This window comes from Somniosus microcephalus, unplaced genomic scaffold, assembly GCF_052327205.1.
Source record: "Somniosus microcephalus isolate GS21.2 unplaced genomic scaffold, FLI_Smic_1.0 unresolved_chr9, whole genome shotgun sequence".
Classification (NCBI taxonomy): Eukaryota; Metazoa; Chordata; class Chondrichthyes; order Squaliformes; family Somniosidae; genus Somniosus; species Somniosus microcephalus.
Window position 1 is genome coordinate 42,847,022 of NW_028225187.1, and position 20,789 is coordinate 42,867,810.

The 20,789-nt window shown below is 48.4% G+C and overlaps 1 long non-coding RNA gene across 1 annotated transcript; it reads right to left on the bottom strand.

The window, feature by feature from the left end:
* Positions 1-5,350: 5,350 nt before the first annotated feature.
* LOC147085187 (uncharacterized) lies at positions 5,351-16,300 on the bottom strand. The gene is made up of 2 exons (XR_015075906.1): positions 14,431-16,300; positions 5,351-6,269 (listed from the first exon to the last, which is right to left on the bottom strand). It is a non-coding gene; the product is annotated as an uncharacterized LOC147085187 (long non-coding RNA).
* Between the last annotated feature and the right edge of the window lie 4,489 nt (positions 16,301-20,789).

Sequence of the window (20,789 nt, forward strand, 5' to 3'; positions counted from 1 at the left end):
AGATCTTCGTGGCGACGGTTGAGATGGTACAGCTTCCAACGACGCGTCTTGAACGGGATCGAGCACCGGTGTATCGTCCCCTTTGGTGTCGGGTGGGCAAGTGGACTCCGGCGGGTCCTGGGGTCGCGGCATGCCGTCTACTGGGGTGGAATGGACAGGGGTGAGAATTGGGTCTACTGAATTTTGGGCTGTGTCGAAGGGGGCCATGGTGGAGGGCAATGGTGACGGGTCAGTGGACCCCGAGGGTGCCAGATCTCTAATGGAGACTGTATCCTCCCGCCCGTTCGAGTATGCCACGTAGGCGTACTGGGGGTTGGCATGGAGGGGGTGAACCTTCTCTACCAGGGGAGCCGTTTTGTGGGACCTTACATGCTTCCTCAGCAGGACGGGCCCTGGGGACGTCAGCCAGTGTGGTAGTGAGGTACCGGATGTGGACCTCCGGGGAAAAACGAACATTCGCTCATGGGGGGTGGCGTTGGTGGCAGTACACAGCAGTGGAGTGGAGCGCATCAGGTAGGACATCCTGCCAATGGGAGGTCGGAAGGCCCCTAGATTTTAAGGCTAGTAGGGCCGCCTTCCAGACCGTCGCGTTCTCTCTTTCAACCTGTCCGTTCCCCCGGGGGTTGTAGCTGGTGGTCCAGCTTGAGGCAATACCTCTCATGAGCAGGTACTGACGGAGTTCGTCGCTCATGAAGGACGAGCCCCGGTCGCTATGAATATAGCTGGGAAAACCGAACAAAGCAAAGAGGTTGTGCAGGCATTTAATGACCGTAGCGGTGGTCATGTCCGGGCAGGGGATGGCGAAAGGGAAACGGGAGTACTCATCAACTATGTTGAGGAAGTACACATTACGGTCAGAGGAGGGGAGGGGCCTTTTAAAGTCGACACTCAGGCGCTCAAAGGGGCGGGTGGCCTTGATCAGGTTTGCTCTGTCAGGCATATAGAAGTGCGGCTTGCACTCTGCACAGACTGGGCAGCTCCTGGTCATGGTCCTGACCTCCTCGATGGAGTAAGGCAGGTTGCAGGCCTTGATGAAGTGGAAGAACCTGGTGACCCCCGGGTGGCAGAGGTCGTTGTGGAGGCCCCGTAGTCTATCGATCTGCGCGTTGGCGCATGTGCCTCGCGATAGAGCATCTGAGGGTTCGTTGAGTTTCCCGGGCCGGTACAAGATGTCGTAATTGTAGGTGGAAAGTTCAATTCTCCACCTCAAAATCTTGTCATTTTTGATTTTGCCCCTCTGCTTATTATTGAACATGAAAGCGACTGAACGCTGGTCAGTAAGCAGGGTAAATCGTTTTCCAGCCAGGTAGTGCCGCCAGTGGTGCACCGCCTCCACAATGGCTTGGACCTCCTTTTCCACAGAGGAGTGTCTGAGTTCGGAGCCCTGGAGGGTTCGTGAAAAGAAGGCCATGGGTCTTCCCGCCTGGTTAAGGGTAGCGGCCAGGGCAAAGTCGGATGCATCGCTCTCCACCTGCAATGGGATGGACTCATCCACCGAGTGCATGGTGGCCTTGGCAATGTCATCTTTTATACGGTGAAAGGCTGAGCGGGCCTCCGCCATCAGGGGAAAGGAAGTGGACTTGATAAGTGGACGGGCTTTGTCCGCATAATGAGGGACCCACTGGGCGTAGTAGGAAAAGAAGCCCAGGCACCTTTTGAGGGCCTTGAGACAGTGGGGCAGGGGAAGTTCCATCAGGGGGCGCATCCGGTCAGGGTCAGGACCGATGACTCCGTGTTCCACCACGCAGCCAAGGATAGTGAGGCGCGTTGTGTGGAATATGCACTTTTCCTTGTACATGAGGTTTAGGAGTTGGGCCGTGCGAAGGAACTTATCAAGGTTGGCGTCATGGTCCTGCAGGTCATGGCCGCAGATGGTCACGTTGTCCAGGTCGGGAAACGTGGCCTGTAACGCATTCTCGTCGACCATCCGGTCCATCTCCCTCTGGAAGACGGAGACACCATTGGTGACGCCGAAAGGAACCCTGAGGAAGTGAAAAAGACGGCCGTTTGCCTCGAAAGCTGTGTACTGGCAGTCCTCAGGGCGGATAGGGATTTGGTGGTATGCTGCCTTGAGGTCAATGGTCGAGAAAACGTGATATTGCGCTATCTTATTAGCCACGTCGGCTATGCGGGGGAGAGGGTATGCGTCCAACTGGGTGTACTTGTTGATTGTCTGGCTGTAGTCGATGACCAGGCGCTGCTTGTTGCCGGTCTTAACGACTACCACCTGAGCTCGCCAGGGGCTGGTACTACCCTCAATAATCCCCTCCTTCAGGAGCCGCGTCACCTCAGATCTTATATAGGATCTGTCCCCGGTGCTGTATCGCCTGCTCTTTGTGGCGATAGGCTTGCAGTCGTGGGTGAGGTTAGCGAACGGGGGAGGGGTGATTTTGAGGGTGGAGAGACTACAGGTGGGGTGCGGTGGGCAATTTAAAAACTGCTGGTTGCAGACAGTGAGTGGGGGAAAAGGTCCACCGTATGTCAAGGTGACACTCTTAAAGTGACAATGAAAGTCCAACCCCAGCAGAACGGCAGCGCAGAGATGTGGCAGGACGAAGAGCTTTACATTTTTATAAACGGAGCCCCTCACCGAAAGCGTCACTACGCAGTAGCCGCCGACGTCTGCTGAGTGAGATTTTGAGGCCATGGAGATCCGATAGCGCGCTGGCAGGACCGAGAGGGAATAATGCTGCACCGTATCAGGGTGTATGAAGCTCTCCGTGCTCCCGGAATCAAAAAGGCAAGTTGTGGCGCAGCCATTTACCTGGATGTCCATCGTGGACCTGGCTAGCTGATGGGGTCTGGATTGATCCAGCGTAATGGAGGCCGCTGTGGAGTCAGGAGCGTCGCTGTAAAACCCTGGTGAGGCGGTGGGTGAGTCGGGGGCCCGTTGGCAAAATGGCGGACAAAATGGCGGCGTCGGAGAAGAAGGACAAAATGGCGGCGCCCATGACGATCCCGATCCCCACGAGGCTGGAGGAAGGCAAGATGGCCGCTCCCACAAATCGCAAGCGGCGCTGCTGAAGGTAGGGGTCTTCTGACTTCTGCAGACGCCAGCGTAGTGTCCCTTCTTACCGCAGGCAGAGCAGACAGCGTTTTTCGCTGGGCAGCGCGCCCTGGGGTGTTTGGTCTGGCCACAGAAATAACATTTCTGGCTCGGGCGGGACATCGCTGCAGCAGTTGGGGCCGGGGCCCGGGGCGCCGCCACGTCCCAAGATGGCGGCGGCCGTGACATCCACGAGGCGGCCACGCGGTCCGGGGAGTAGGCCTCCATGTTCCGATGGGCTACGTCCAACGAAAGGGTGAGTGAAATCGCCTTCTTCAGGTCGAGCTCGCTACTTTCCAGCAGTCGCTGCCATGTGTGAGTGGACCTGAGGCCCGCAACGAGGGCGTCCCGGATGAGCTCCTCCGTATGTTCCGTGGCTGATACTTGCTTGCATTCGCAGGCTCGGCCGAGTTCCTTCAGCGCCCGTATGTATGCTTCTGGGGGTTCCCCGGGCTGTTGTTTGCGGGACCCCAGGAGATGTCTTGCGTAAACATAGTTGACCGGGCGTGCATATTGTTCCTTTAAAATGTCGATAGCCCCCTGGTAGCTCGTAGCGTCCCGGATAAGGGCAAAAGCTCGGTGGCTTACTTTCGAATTCAGCACCCTGAGCTTGTCGGCGTCGGTGGCGACGGTCTCGCCGGATGCAGCCAGAAAAGACTCAAAACAGTTCAACCAGTGTGAGAACTTAGCAGGCGAGTCCGGTTCTTGCGGGTCGGGTTCCAGGCACTTGATCTTAAGTATCTGCAGCATCGTTATTTATTTATTTTTCTTTGTCAGTAGTTAATAAAATTGATGCGCTATCGATTCTAATAAAAGGCCGAGTAGAGTTCAGAACAACAGGCTTTTATTAACTACTGAATGCAACTACAAACAGATCAGGACTATGCCTCTAGTGGACGACCGAATGGCAGAGAGCTGCCGTGCAGCCGTCCTTATACCAGGCAGCCAAGGGCGGAGTCAGCTGAGGCATAGTCAGGTATAACAGTGAAACAAGAGTGAACGACAACAACAACAACAACAATAGTGAACACAGTGAACGACAGTGGTTTACGACAAGGGGTAATTGTGGGCAATTGGATTTCCAATGGCCTACTTGTCCACAATGAAAACACGTTGAATTTCCTCCTCCATTCCATTTGTTTAACTTTTTGTTGTTTATTCTGTTCCTGATTAATCTCATCCCTCTTTATTATGTTTACTAACTTCTATACTTCGTTCACGTCACCTCTCTGCTTCCTTTTTCCAATCTGAGAAGGCTGACCAATTTACTTCTTTTTAGTTGGGTCCCTTTTTATGAGGCATTCCTCTAGACAGGTAATTCTGCCTTTGTTAAAGGTGCCACCTGGTGAAAATGGGTATTTCCCATTTCAGGTCCATCTGGACCACCTTGGCAGGTCATTGATTGAAACTTGACTGTAGTTTTGAAAAATATAACAAGCAGGGGTGCCTTTCTCTCTGATTTTACTAGATTTGGCACCCATTTTTTTTTTTACTTAATTGGGACTTTCCTGTTGGTTAGTCTCAATTAGGCGTAATTTCTCTGGATCACAATAACCCGTTTCCCCTTTGCGATTTTGCAACCAAGTTGCTGTAAGAGATGAAAAGAAACACGTACTAACAATAACAAGACTAATAATAACTAACGTGACAGACCACACAGGTAAACAAATTAAGTAACTCATTAAAATCTTATACTGTATACTGAACAATAGACAATTCTCAGTCTGTGTTATTCGCCACTGCAGAACTAAGTCCTTATACTTTAATGAAATCTCTGAAGGTCTCCTGCCTTCTGCCGCAAGACTCTCTCTCTGGCTTCTTAATCTCCGGGGGACCCACCCCCTACTGTAGTCTCAACTTAATCTCCGGGGGACCCACCCCCACTGCAGTATCAAACTTCTAGCGCTTTTCCTTTTATCCTTGGTACCTTCCTTAGTCCGGGATCACCCGACTTTACTGTGTCTTATCTGGACGGTCTATTTCAGGGCTCAGTTTCTGAAATCATCTCCTTTTCTGATAAACTGAAAGAGGAAATAATTACAAAAATGACAACTCAACCCTGGAAAATTAGTCTCAACTGATCGCAGTGCTGTAGCCGATAGCAAACAGAACACACTAGTTTTCAGACTGAGAGGGAATCCCTTTGGTGGCTAATGCCACTTATAACTGGCCAGTTAGGATTCGTTCCCAGAAAGATACCGTGTCTTCGTCCGTTTACTCACCGGTACAACAAGCGATCTCGGTGGAACCTCCAAGAAGTACTGTCTAAATCTCAACTCCAAGTAAGACTCTGAAACACGTAAGCACCGTCAGATAAGCAAAGCTTTATTTTACATGCACAAGGGGAGTGAGAGCCCAGTCAATGGCTAGGCTCACAACTCCAGAGAACATCTGTTGATGCAGCATATTTATACATTCAAACAAGCAAGTGTTCCATAAATCACATGTAATGGTATTGTATCGTTTTAAAACAAATTAAGAGTTAAACAAATTAAGAGTTTGGCACAAGGACAATCAAAAGGTCAGCAGGACAGAAATATCTCCAGACAAGGTTAGTTAATCATATATTCTGTCAGGAGGTTCAGTCTGAATCTTGTTACCAAATGATCAGCTCAATTATGTCTGAATCTTGTTACTAAATGATCAGCTTAATTATGTCTGAATCTTGTTACCAAATGATCAGCTTACTTTTACCGTGTGAATGCACTGGTGCTCAATGAGATGAGATGACTGCCTGAACCTCTTCCCACAGTGAGAGCAACTGAATGGTCTCTCCTCAGTGTGAAGTCGCTGGTGTGTCAGAAGGTGGGATGACTGACTAAATCCCTTCCCACACTCGGAGCAGGTGAACGGCCTCTCCCCGGTGTGACTGCATCGATGAGTTTCCAGCCGGGACAGGGAGCTAAATCCCTTCCCACAGTCCCCACATTCCCACAGTTTCTCCGTGGTGTGGGTGTCCTTGTGCCTCTCCAGGTTGGACAATCAGTTGAAGCCTCATCCACACACACAACACGTGTACGGTTTCTCCCCGCTGTGAACGGTGCGATGTTTTTTCAGACTGTGTAACTGGTTAAAGCTCTTTCCACAGTCAGTGCACTGGAACACTCTCACTCAGGTGTGTGTGTCTCGGTGCTTTTCCAGTCACACCGATCTTTGAAATCTTTTCCCACAGACAGAACAGGCAAACATTTCTCCTTCCACATTCAAAGGCTGATGATATTCCCTGTAAAAGCAGTTTACAAAAGACATCACTGTAAGTTCAGGATTAAAATTCAGAACAGATAATTCTAGTTTCTATGGAACATTCTCTCCTCTCTTATTACATAGAATTACACAGATTGTACAGCACAGAAACAGGCCATTCGGCCCAACTGGTCCATGTGGTGTTTATACTCCACACGAGCCTCCTCCCATCTCTCTTCATCTCACCCTATCAGCATCTCCTTCTATTCCTTTCTCCCATGTGTTTATCCAGCTTCCCTTTAAATACATCCATGCTCTTCACCTCAACTACTCCCTGTGGCAGCAAGTTCCACATTCTCAGCACCCTCTGGGTGAAGGAGTTTAATCTAAATAGGACTTTCCTGGGCAGCCAATGAGCACTGCTGCCTCTTTTGTGCATTTCCTGGCGAGGCGAAACAGTTGATATTTTCTGATCAAAAAGAGCTGAGCTCGGCAGCATTAGTCCTGTTTTGCCTCCTTTGGAGACCAGGTGTATGAGCAGAGTGAGCACAGTCCTCACAGCAACCGCAATAAAATTGTTGCAGTTGTGAAGGAACTTTGTGTCTGTGCACTGGATCACAAACAAAATGTGTGTGTTGATTGTTGTCTTATTACCCTACTGTAAAGTGCCTTGAGATGTTTTTAAAGCTCTATATAAGGAGACCTACATCAGAATGCTGTTCATAGACTACAGCTCAGCATTCAACACTATCGTCCCCAACAAGCTGGCCACCAAACTCCAAACTCTTGGCCTGAACACTTCCCTCTGCAACTGGACCCTGGACTTCCTAACAAACAGACCCCAGTCTGTCAAATTAGGTAACCACACCTCCCCCCCCCCTGACCATGAATACGGGGGCCCCACAAGGATGTGTGCTGAGCCCCCTCCTATACTCCCTCTTCACCCACGACTGTGTGGCTGTTCATGGTTCCAACACCATCATCAAGTTTGCGGATGATACCACGGTAGTAGGCCAGATCACCAACAACGATGAGTCAGCCTACAGGGAGGAGGTCCAGCATCTCGGGAAGTGGTGCGCCAATAACAACTTGGCCCTTAACATCAAGAAAACCGAAGAAATCATCGTGGACTTCAGGAAGTCTAAAGGCGGAAGTCACACCCCCATCCACATCAATGGGGCTGTGGTGGAAAGGGTGGACAGCTTTAAGTTCCTCAGAGTCCACATCATGGAAGACCTCTCCTGATCCCTCAATACCTTCTCTCTGGTGAAGAAGGCCCAGCAGCGCCTATATTTCCTAAGGAGGCTGAAGGGATGTAACCTGTCACCCCTGACCCTCTCTAACTTTTACCGCTGCACAATAGAGAGCATCCTGACGAACTGTATCACAGTATGGTATGGCAGCTGTAGCTACTATGACTGGAAAGCTCTGCAGCGGGTAGTCAAAACTGCCCAACGCATTACCGCCACCCGGCTACCGACCATAGAGCAGATATACCAGAAACGCTGTCTACGGAGGTCACGGTCCATCATCAAAGACCCTACCCACCCCAGCCACAGTCTGTTTGCCCTCCTGCCATCTGGGAGACGCTACAGATGCATTCGCACCCGTACGACCAGATTTAGGAACAGCTTCTTTCCCAGGGCTGTCATCCTACTGAACTCCACAAATAAACTCTAAAGCCTGCACATCCGCCAATGCACTTTATTATGGTTATGTTTATGTTAATGTATTACAAGCCAAATGTATGTTGAATGTTTAAATGTCTTAATCTAAATGTACACTCTCGGGAGCCGCAAGCCTACATTTCGTTGTACTGCACATGTGCACTAACAATGACAATAAAAGTTGATTTGATTTGATTTGATTTGTAAGTTGTTGTTGGTGTATAGAGAACTCTGTTGAAATTTAGTGAAATGATCAATAACCAAGGAAGATCATTTCTTTGTTTGGTTCTGTTAGTTTTCATAGAATCATGGAAAAGTACAGCACGAAGGAGGCCATTCGGCCCATCGTGCCTGTGCTGGCTCTTAGAAAGAGCACTCGTGCTCAGTCCCACATCCCTGCTTGTTGTCCGTAACCCTGTAAGATCCTCATCCTCAAGTACCCGTCCAACTCCCTTTTAAACTCATTGATGGAATCAGCTCATGACCTTTTCAGGTCGAGCGTTTCAGATCCCCACAACTCTCTGAGTTTTATTCAATTGTTACCACAGTTGCTTCTGTGAAGGTTTAATAATAAATGCATTTTGCTATGAAAGCAATTAAAACATTCCTAGTAAATAAATAGACAGATGCATCAAAATATTAAAATTGTGGGAGGGAGGGCAGTGCTCGCCCAGGGCCCAATAAACAATGGAATTCTTGTTCCCCAACCCAATGCTCAGAAGATGAAGTCCCAGAGCTGCCTCTGGCTCGGTTCCACCTGCCCTATTCTGATTATGAAAGAAAGGGCAGATAGATTATGAAAGTAAATTAGCAAAAAATATAAAAACAGATAGTAAGAGTTTTTATAGTTATATAAAAAGAAAAAGGGTGGCTAAAGTAAATGTTGGCCCCTTAGAGGATGAGACCGGGAAATTAATGGCGGGAAATATGGAGATGGCAAAATCACTGAATGAATAATTTGTATCAGTCTTTACAGTAGAAGACACTAAGAATATCCCAACACTGGACAAACAGGGGGCTATGGGGGGGGAGGAGCTCAACATGATCAAAATCACTAAGGAAGTGGTACTCGGTAAAATAATGGGACTCAAGGCGGATAAATCACCTGGACCTGATGGCTTACATCCTAGGGTCTTGAGGGAAGTGGCGGTAGGGATTGTGGATGCATTAGTAATAATTTTCCAAAACTCCCTGGACTCAGCAAAGGTCCCGGCAGACTGGAAAACTGCTAATGTAACACCCTTATTTAAAAAGAGCAGTAGACAGAAGGCTGGAAACTATAGACCGGTTAGCCTAACATCTGTGGTAGGTAAAATTTTGGAGTCCATTATTAAGGAGACAGTAACAGGACATTTGGATAATCATCATTTAATAGGACAAAGTCAGCATGGTTTTATGAAGGGGAAGTCATGTTTGACAAATTTGCTGGAGTTCTTTGAGGAAGTAACATATAGGGTGGATAAAGGGGAACCAGTGTATTTAGACTTCCAAAAGGCATTTGACAAGGTGCCACACAAAAGATTATTGCTTAAGATAAAAAATCATGGGATTGGGGTAATATTCTGGCATGGATAGAGGATTGGCTATCTAACAGAAGGCAGAGAATTGGGATAAATGGTTCATTCTCAGACTGGCAATCAGTAACTAGTGGTGTTCTGCAGGGGTCAGTGCTGTGTCCCCAACTCTTTACAATCTATATTAATGATTTGGAGGAGGGGACCGAGTGTAACATATCAAAGTTTGCAGATGATACTAAGATGGGAGGGAAAGTAGTGAATGAGGAGGACATAAAAAACCTGCAAGGGGACATCGACAGGCTAAGTAAGTGGGCAGAGATTTGGCAGATGGAATACAATACTGAAAAGTGTGAGGTTATGCACTTTGGCAGGAAAAATCGTAGAGCAAGTTATTATCTTAATGGCAAGAAACTGGAAAGTACTGAAGTACAAAGGGATCTGGGGGTCCTGGTGCACAAAACTCAAAAGGTTAGTATGCAGGTGCAGCAAGTGATTAAGAAGGCCAATGGAATGTTGGCTTTCATTGCTAGGGGGATAGAATATAAAAATAGGGAGGTATTGCTTCAGTTGTACAAGGTATTGGTGAGACTGCACCTGGAATACTGCATACAGTTTTGGTGTCCATACTTAAGAAAATACATACTTGCTCTCGAGTCAGTACAAAGAAGGTTCACTCGGTTAATCCCGGGGATGAGGGGATGGACATATGAGGAGAGGTTGAGTAGATTGGGAATCTACTCATTGGAGTTCAGAAGAATGAGAGGCAATCTTATTGAAACATATAAGATTGTGAAGGGGTCGGATCGGGTGGATGCGGGGAGGATGTTCCCGATGATGGGTGAAACTAGAACTAGGGGGCATAGTCTTAGAATAAGGGGCTGCTCTTTCAAAACTGAGATGAGGAGGAACTACTTCACTCAGAGGGTGGTAGGTCCATGGAATATGCTGCTCCAAAAAGCTGTAGAAGCTACATCATTACATCAATTTAAAACAGAAATAGACAGTTTCCTAGAAGTAAAGGGAATTAAGGGTTACGGGGAGCGGGCAGGAATTTGGACATGAGTCTAGGTTCGGATCGGTCATGACCCTGTGGGTAGCGGAGCAGGCCCAGGGGCCGTGTAGCCTGATCCTGCTCCTATTTCGTGTGTCTAATTCTGTTAGATTCAGGAGATGGTTCTGTGATAGTAGATTGGTGGTTAGGATCAGATCAGCCATGATCTTATTGAATGGCGGAGCAGGCTCGAGTGGCCGATTGGCCTACTCCAGCTCCTATTTCTTATGTTCTAAGCTGAGGTGTTGGTCAGTGCACTGTGATTGCCCTGTGGGCAGAAAATAGCAAATCTAGAAATATGACCAAAATAACACATTTTAACCCCAAAGATGTAAATCTCTGTCCCACACCCTCTCCCTCCTCCCTGTGCTGAAATCCAAACCCATCGCACCATCTCCAACATTTCTTTCCTCCACTCCCAGTTTTCTCCCTCCCTCTGCTCTGGCTGTGTGCAGAGTGAGAATAAAATCAATGAGTCAATGATTGTCTTTCCTTGTCACTGGGACCCTGAAACCTTCAGTTCTCCACCCGCTGTGTGCAGAGTGAGAATAAAATCTCCTGGTCACTGGGACCCTGAAACCTTCAGTTCTCTACCCACTGTGTGCAGAGTGAGAATAAAATCAAAGAGTCAATGATTGTCTCTCCTGGTCACTGGGACCCTGAAACCTTCAGTTCTCCACCCGCTGTGTGCAGAGTGAGAATAAAGTCAATGATAGTCTCTCCTGGTCACTGGGACCCTGAAACCTTCAGTTCGCCACCCGCTGTGTGCAAAGTGAGAATAAAATCAATGTGTCAATGATTGTCTCTCATGGTCATTGGGACCCTGAAGCCCCACCCACTCTCTGTTCCTGTACCAAGATGGCCGCACATGTGCCGTGCTGCAGGTGGAACCGGTCTGTCTTTCCTCCACCAAGATGGCGGCGCCTAACCTGGGCCTGTCACCAAGAAAGAGCCTCACCACTGCCATCCGGCAGAACACATTCGGCCACTGGATCTCATTCGGGCCCGAGACCATTCTCCAACTTTATAAACTCTGTGGTGTGGCCTACCCACAGTTTATTAATCTCCCGACCCCGCTCCCGCTGACCTGCAGCTCCGCCCGGCGACCGCGCGGGGCTTTCTCTGTAAAGTTGGTGAGGGACACGTGACCCGAGCCCAGGGCCTGATTGACGGGAGCTTCCGACCAATAGGGAGCGAGCGGGGCGGGGCTGGAGGAGCGAGCCGGCAGCGGGTCCTCTAACCAATTGGGGAGCCCGAGGGGCGGGACTAGCGGCACCCAGTGGGCGGGGCTGGAGGAGCGAGCCGGTGGCGGGTCCTCCAACCAATCGGGGAGCCCGAGGGGTGGGAGTAGTGGCACCCAGTGGGCGGGGCTGGAGGAGCGAGCCAGCGGCGGGTCCTCCAACCAATTGGGGAGCCCGAGGGGCGGGACTAGCTCTGGCTGATTGTCTGATCCGCAGGACAGCGAGTTTCTCCAGTCCCTTGTTCAGGGCCCGGGGCCCGGGGAGGCTGTGGGCCTTTATTCCCCTCATTGGACACAAGGCTCTTTGGCTCACAACACACTGGCTCAGATTTTAATAGAGACTTTTTAAATTCTTCAATCAAAGCAGATAAACCCTGTGCTTCTGTAGAACAAACTTTTTAATATTTGGGAGTAAAAGTACAAGTTTTTTTCCCTCTGCGGAATTTATTATTAGTTTCAGGAAACAACAATGCCTTTAATGTCGTAAAACATCCCAAGGCTCTTCACAGGAGCGTTAGAAAACAAAATTTGACACCGAGCCACATAAGGAGATATTCGGGCAGATGACCAAAAGCTTGGTCAAAGAAATAGGTTTTAAGGAGCATCTTAAAGAAGGAGAGAGAGAGATAGAGTGATGGAGAGGTTTAGGGAAGGAATTCCAGAGCTCAGTGCCCAGGCAACTGAAGGCACGGCCGCCAATGGTGGAGCAATTAAAATCGGGGATGCTCAAGAGGCCGGATTTAGAGAAGCGCAAATATCTCTGGGGGGTTGTAGAGGCTGGAAGAGATTACAGAGATAGGGAGGGGCGTGGCCACGGAGGGAATTGAAAACAAGGCTGAGAATTTTAAGGATCAGACACTTGAGGAAAAGCAGGGAGTGGGGGAGGGTCAAACCCTTATGGGACAGGGTCGCTGATTCTGTTCTGCGACAGTTACTGGGACAGACTGTATCTCCCTTCTCCTCCACACAGGGATTTGTGGCAGTTAAAGGGACAGCGATTCATCTTGTTCTGCGAGATTGTAATTAAAGGGACACTACTCTGAGATGGCTATGAATCTTTAGTGTCGCCAGCCTTTCCAAAACATTTTCCTTTTTTTGAAGATCTGTGTGAACTCGCTGGTGACTCAGCAGGTTGGATGAACTCTGAAACCTCTTTGCACAGTCAGAACATTTAAAGGGTCTCTCATCGGTTCTGGGACAGGAGGGATCTGGTTAACAGTGATCACAATATCATTAGGTTTAAAGTAGTTATGGAAAGGGACAAAGAAGAATCAATGGTGAAAATACCCAACTGGAAGAGAGCCAATTGCAGTGATTTGAGAAGGGATCGAGCACAGGTGGACTGGAAACAAAGGTTGTCCAGGAAAACAGTGAATGACCAATGGCAGGTCTTCAAGGCTGAGATAGTTCGGGTACAAACCAAGCATATTCCCATAAGGAGGAAAGATGGGCCATCCAAAGCTAGGGCTCCCGATGACAAAGGACATCGAGGTTAGAATAAAACAGAAAAAGGAGGTTTACGACAAATGTCAGGTACAGAATACAGTCAAAAACCAGGAGAATACAGAGAGTGTGGGGGAAATTGAAACAGGATATAAGGGCAAAGAGAGAATATGAGAAAAGATTAGCGGGTAACATAAAAGAGAACCCCAAAATCTTCTATAAACGTATGAAAAGTAAAAGGATAGTTAAAGGAATGGTCGGGCCGATTAGGGACCAAATAGGAGCTCATCATACAGAGGCAGAGGGCATGGCTGAGGTACTGAATGAGTACTTAGCATCTGTCTCCACAAAAGAAGAGGATGAAGTTCATGTTGCAGTAGAGGAGGGGAGAGTAGAGAAATTGGATAAAAATGGATAGAAAGGAGGTGCTAAATATGTTGTCATCACTCATAGTTAACAAGTCACCCAGTCCAGATGTAATGCATCCTAGATTGCAGAGGGAAGCTAGGGTGGAGATAGCAGAAGCTCCGACCACAATCTTTCAATCTCCCTCAGATATATGGGAGTGGTGACAGAGGACTGGAGGATTGCAAATGTTACACCCCTGTCTAAAAAAGGGGAGAGGGATAAACCTGGTAACTACAGGCCAATCAGCCTAATGTCAGTGTGGGTGAACGACTAGAGACCATTGGCAAGGACAAAATTAATTCTCACTTGGAGAAGCATGGGTTAATAAGGGACAGCCAGTATGGATTTGTTAAAGGTAAATCGTGTCTGACTAACCTGATTGAGTTATTTGATGAAGTAACAGAGGGTTGATGAAGGTAGTGCAGTAGATGTTATATATATGGACTTTCAAAAGGCATTTGATAAAATACCACGTAAGAGACTTACTCGGAAAATAGGAGCAGAGGGAAGAAAAGGGCTGATGGTAATTTGGGTATATAATTGGCTAAGGGAGAGGAGGCAGTGAGCAGTGCTGAGGGACAGTTAAACGGCCTCTCATCAGTGTGACCTCACTGGTGCCCCTTCAGTTCCCCGGGGCTTTTAAAGCTCTTCCCACAGTTAGGACACTGAAACGGTCTCTCTCCAGTGTGAACTCCCTGGTGTGTTTGCAGGTGGGATGAACAAACAAATCCCTTTCCACACACGGAGCAGGTGAACGGACCGTCCCTGGTGTGACTGCGCCGTTGAACTTCCAATGCAAACGGGGAACTGAAGCCCTTCCCGCCATCCCCACCTTTACCCGGTTTCTCCCCGGTGTGACGGTGCACGTGTCTCACCAGGTCAGACGATCGGCTGAATCCGCGTCCACACACCGAATACGTGTGCAGTTTGTCTGCGTTGCGATCCCTGCTCTGTCCTTCCATGTGCAAAGGCCGATGATATTCAGGTCCTGATGAATCCAGCGACTCTGTCAGATCTTGATGTGATGTTTGGTCTGAGCTTCTCGTCTGTAACTGCTCCACTTCTATAACCCTGTAAATTGAGATCAGAAAAGGATCAGAGGCAAACTGTTGTTTAATTTTCCCCTTTCCGAACCTAGGGGCAGTGAAGCTGATTTTCAGGCTCCAGCTGCTGCACAGGTTGGTTGAAAGGATCAGCAGTAATGGTGGCTGTAATACCCACAAGCCCCGGTGCTGCAGAAAGCGCTCTGTTGACTGAGTCCCGCGCATGTGCTCATGGCACCCACGCTCTCCCTCCTGCTCTACAATCGCCCATCCTGATCGGTCCGCAACGCTCATGCTCAGCACACAAAACCCCGCGTGTTGTATCCGTGTGTTAATGGAGACACGGAATGCAGGAGTTGGTTTAACAAGTGTTTACTGAACAAAGTCTGGAGGTGAACTAAAAGATACAAGACACTATACAGGCTTATATAGCCCGAGTGGCCACTACCAGTATTACAGTACACAGGGGCTCTTAATGGCACATACACCACAATTCCTCCCCTTTTAGACAACCAGTACATAACATTTTAAGTAATCACTAATTAACATGTTTACAAGAACAATAATCTACACATTTGCTGCAGTTAATCAATTATAAGTCAGTCTCTCTGGAGGCTTCCTGACTCGGTCCGGATAATGCCTCGGTGGTGTAGTAGTTTTCGGTGGTGTAGTAGGTTCTTTTGGCAAGGTCGATTCGGCTTGAATGCCAGTGTCGGGTTCATCTGGTTCCAGTATCACCGGATCGGAGGTAGATACTATGGGTATCTGTGCTTCATCATTAGGCGTATGGAGTTGTGGTGTAGGTTGTCCCTTTTCGGATGGCTCTATGATCTGGTCAGCATGGCGCCTTATTATGCTTTCTCCAATGTCCACGGTATACATCAGCGGTCCTAGTCGTGTGCAAATAGTTCCAGGCTGCCATTTCTCGGTACGGTAGTCCCGGGCCAAAACTTGTTGACCTATCTGGAAGGTTCTAGTTGGCCTTTCATTCATGCCTTGAAATTGCCGGTTCTCTACGTCCCTTCTGATGTTTGGCTTGCTCAAATCCAGCCGGCATCTTAGTCTTCTATTGAAAAACATCATGGCGGGAGTTTGGTTTGTAACCACATGTGTTGCATTCCTGTATGCAAACAAGAAGTTATCTACATTATGCTGTAGATTTATGTCTTCATTACTGATGGCCTTTATGGCCTTCTTGAAGGTCTGGACAACCCTTTCAGCCAATCCATTGGTGGCAGGATGGTATGGGGCGGACGTGTAGTGCTTAACCCTATTGTTTTTTAAGAACTTCCTGAATTCTTCGGGCACAAATTGCGGTCCATTATCAGAACAGATCTGTTCAGGCAGCCCATTCCTGGCAAATATGGTCCTTAATACTGTGATGGTTTTTTCCGTGGTGGTGGAGGACATCTTTATTACCTCCGGCCACTTGGAGTGTGCATCAACCGCGATTAAGAACATTGAGTCCATAAATGGACCAGCAAAGTCGATGTGTACCCTTTGCCATGGAGATGAGGGCCACTCCCATAGATGTAGAGGGGCTTGTGGTGGGGCGTTTTGGACCTTCTGGCATCCTAGACAGCCTTGGTCATTTCTTCGATGTCTCCATCGATACCTGGCCACCACACAAAAGCTCTGGCTAGGTTCTTCATTTTCACTCCACCCAGATGCCCCTCGTGAAGCTCCTTTAACACTTTATCCTGGAGTTTGGGTGGAAGCACCACTCTCGATCCACACATCAAGGTTCCTTGGCACACTGACAGCTGGTCTCTTCTTTGCGAGAATGCTGGCAACAGTCATTCGCCATGTGCTGGCCATCCCTTCACCATTAAATCGTAGACTCGTGAGAGAGTCGGGTCATTTCTCGTTTCCTTTTCAATGGTAGAATTTGTTACTGGTAGACATTCCAACATGGTTGAGTGCAACATCTCCACTGGGTCCACTGTAGGTGCCTCTTCTACTGTTGGCAATGGTAAACACGATAAACCGTCAGCATTTCCATGCTGTTTTGATCCTTTGTATTCTATGTCATATTGGTGTGCCCCTAGGAAAAGGGACCACCTCAGTAGCCTTTGCGCTGTCATAATGGGAACGCCCTTTTTAGGGTTGAATATGGAGACGAGGGGTTGATGGTCAGTCAAGAAGGTAAATTTTTGTCCGTGTAGGTAATGGTTGAATTTCTTCACTCCCCATACCAGGCTGAGTGCTTCCCTGTCGATCTGGGCATAGTTACGCTCAGCTGAGTTCAATGAGCGTGACGCAACAGCTATCGGCCGCTCCGAGCCATCAGGGAATCTATGCGATAATACCGCTCCTGCACCATAAGGGGATGCATCGCACGCCAGTCTGATTGGCAGTGATGGGTTATAATGAGCCAAAACTTCCTTGGACGTGATCAAGCCTTTGCATTTATGGAAGGCACGTTTACAGTCTTCGCTCCATTTCCAAATTACTCCCGTTTGTAGCAGTTCGTTAAGAGGGTGCAGAACAGTTGACAAGTTCGGTAAAAATTCATGATAGTAATTTATCAATCCCAGGAACTACCTTAATTGTGAGACATTTTCAGATGCTGGGGCTTATATGACTGCTTCAATTTTTTCAGGTGACTTATGCAACCCTTCTTCGGTAATTATGTGGCCACAATATGATATTTGTTTCTGGAAAAATTTGCACTTGTGGCGATTTGCTCGTAGGCCCCGTTCTCTCAGCCTAGTGAGCACCTGCTCCAAATTGGCAAGGTGCTCGTTGTCATTTTCTCCTGTTACAAGGATGTCATCTAGGTAGCATTGAGTCCCCGGAATCCCTTGCAGGACTTGCTCCATAGCTCTTTGCCAGATAGCTGTAGCTGATGCTACTCCAAAAACCAGTCGATTGTACTGGTACAGGCCTTTGTGTGTGTTTATCGTGAGATACTTTTTAGAGGCCTCCTCAACCTCCATCTGTAGATATGCCTGTGCCAAGTCAATTTTGGTGAAACGTTTCCGTCCGGATAGTGAGGCGAAAATATCTTCTATCCTCGGAAGAGGATACTGTACCATGTGAAGGACCGGGTTTACAGTCACCTTGAAGTCTCCATAGATGCGAATTTTTCTCTGTTCTTCAGATTTATCATTATTCAACGTTTTCTTCATGACCGGGACGATGGGTGTTGCCCACTCGCTCCAATCTATCTTGGATAACACGCCTGCCTTTTCCAAATTCTCCAGCTCTGCCTCGACTGCTGGACGAATTGCGTATGGCACCGGCCTTGCCTTAAAAAACTTGGGAATTGCCGCATCTTCCACTTTTATTGAGGCGGTGACGCCTTTCAAGGTTCCTAGTTCCTGTTGAAACACTTCTTTGGCGTTGGCCAAGATGTCTTTTAATCATTCAGGTATGACGTCATCATCATTTTTTTTCTTACTGGTCACCGTCAGTACCTGAATGGAGTGCCAGTCTAAACGTATCTTCCTGATCCATTCACGTCCCAACAGCGGTGGACCACCATCTTGCAGAATGTATAAATACAACTTCTGTATTTCCTTGCCGTTGTATACAACAGGCACCCTTATTTTCCCTCTGGGGTATACTTTCTGCCCCGTATATGTTTTCAAGATAATGGATGTGTCTTTCAAAGGTATATGTGGAAATAGCCGCTCGTAATCCCGTCGACTTATGACGGTCAGAGCTGATCCTGTATCTAGCTCCATTTTAACTGGGGACCCCGCTATCGTGAGGGTAACCCAAATGGTCTGGTAATCTTCTTTGGCAATTACATTATGTAATTTGAGACAGCTTAGTCTCTTGTTTCCGGAGTCGCTATCGCTCTTCTGGTCTTCGGAGCTACTGTCCGTCATCATTTGTACCTTTCTGTACTTTTCCTTATTGATTTTTTTTCTGTCAGTGGATTTTTTGTTTCCAGATCGGCATACACGTGCAATGTGTCCCATCTTTCCGCATTGCCTGCATGCCTTGTCCTTGAACCAGCAGTCCCTCTGGTCATGGGTGGATCTGCCGCAGCGATAACATCTCTCGAAACCCTGTGTCATTTCATGGGTGCCGAAGTCCTGTGGCTTTTGTTGTATCTCTGCAGCTCCTCTTGCTGCTGCTTCGTATGATACAGACACACTGAAAGCCTTGTCCAGTGTTAAATCTTTCTCAGAAAGTAGCCTTTTCTGTGTTCCTTCACTTAGGAGACCGCAGACAAATTTGTCTCGAAGAGAATCTGCCAGTCCTGCCCCAGATTGGCAGTGCTTTGACAGCTTCCTTAATTCGGTGAGGTAATCAGCATTACTTTCATTCTTGTGCTGATTCCTCCTGAAGAATTTGAATCGTTCCGCTATCAGCAGCGGTGTTGGGTTTAAGTGCTCCTGTAGGGTATCAACAATCTCCTTAAAATTCTTGTCCATCGGTTTGGCTGGAGTGATTAAGTTTCATAACAGCCCGTATGTCCTTGCACCCATTAGATTTAGAAGTACAGATGCCTTTTTATCATCCTCTATTTCATTCGCTGTGCAATATACCTCCACTCTTTCAACATATGTGGTCCAATCCTCTACATCACTATCGAAAGCAGTAATATTGCCAGTCTTAGGCATCCTGAAAAAAAATGGCGCCTCCCGCGCTTTCCTTTCTTCCCTGCCGAGAAAAAATGGCGCCTCCCGCGCTTTCCTTTCTTCCCTGCCGAGAAAAAATGGCGCCTCCCGTGCTTTCCCGCCGCTGCCGCTGCTGACAATGCTGTTCTCCGCGGTTTTTATTCATACAGATATTTTTAATAGTTGGAGACTCATTCCCGCCGGACTCTCTGGGACTTTTCCCTCCCTCTGCTTGGTCCGAACGCCGACCTGCTTTGCAGCGCTGGCCGTCTCCCTAGTGCTCCATCCTCCGTCTCTGTTTGCCTCCGCCTTCACTGCTCGGCCCCGCTGCAGAGCCAGCCGATCGAGCCCCAGCCCGCCGCCCAGGAAGGATTATTGCAGTACCTGCCACCAGCCCGGCTAGCTGGTGAAACCACAGTTTTTTCTTTTTTTTTTCTTCTTCGACCTTCATCTGAGGAATCGATCTCCTTGAGGTGCTGCCGAATTGCAGGTAAGTCCGTTTCCAATTCGTCGCCACTGTTGTATCCGTGTGTTAATGGAGACACGGAATGCAGGAGTTGGTTTAACAGGTGTTTACTGAACAAAGTCTGGAGGTGGACTAAAAGATACAAGACACTATACAGGCTTATATAGCCCGAGTGGCCACTACCGGTATTACAGTAGACAGGGGCTCTTAAAGGCACATACACCACACCGCGGTTGGAACATCGGGCGTGCATGCAGAGCCGCAACATCTGGTATGCGTGACCGGCTCAGGTGGGGGCGAGTCGGTGTTTCACCTCAGCCGCCAGGGAGGTGCGCATGCGCAGGACAACCCAACATTCTTCCCGTCAGCAATCACTCCCTCGTTTCTTTAATAAAAACAGAAAATGCTGGAAATACTCAGCGGGTCAGGCAGCATCTGTGGAGCGAAGGAGAGAGGTAAAGTGTGACGTCACCAGAAATCAGGTAAGTGATTGGTTGGTAAGTATTTACTCTTTCTCCTTCTTTACAGAACTTAAATTCTGTGGTTTATAGTTTCTAGGGTCTCTGTGGTGTAGCGGGGACGGCTGGCAGGCAAGCGCCCTTGAGTATATCATTAAATTGGTGGTATTGTTTTAATTTAAATGAATTAAAGGGTAAGGCATGTCAGGACAGCCCAGCCCCGTGTTATGCTCCTCTTGCTTTATGTGGGAAATCAGGGACGCTGCCTGTGTCCCTGACGACCATGTGTGCCAGAAATGTATCCAGCTGCAGCTACTAGTAGACCGCATTGCGGCGCTGGAGCTGCGGATGGATGAGTTTTGGAGCATTTGCGATGCTGAGAGGGTCGTGGATAACACATTTAGTGAGTTGGTCACACCGCAGGTAAGGGCTGCACAGGCAGAAGGGAAATGGGTTACCATCAGGCAGAGCAGTAGAGGCAGGCAGGTAGTGCAGGGGACCCCTGTGGCCATCCCCCTTTCAAACAGGTATACCGATTTGGATACTGTTGAGGGGGATGACTTACCAGAGGAAGACAGCAGCAGCCAACTTCCTGGCACCAAGGGTGCTTCTGCTGCTCAGGAAGGGAGGAAAAAGACTGGGAGAGCAATAGCGGTAGGGGATTCTATCGTAAGGGGAACAGAAAGACGTTTC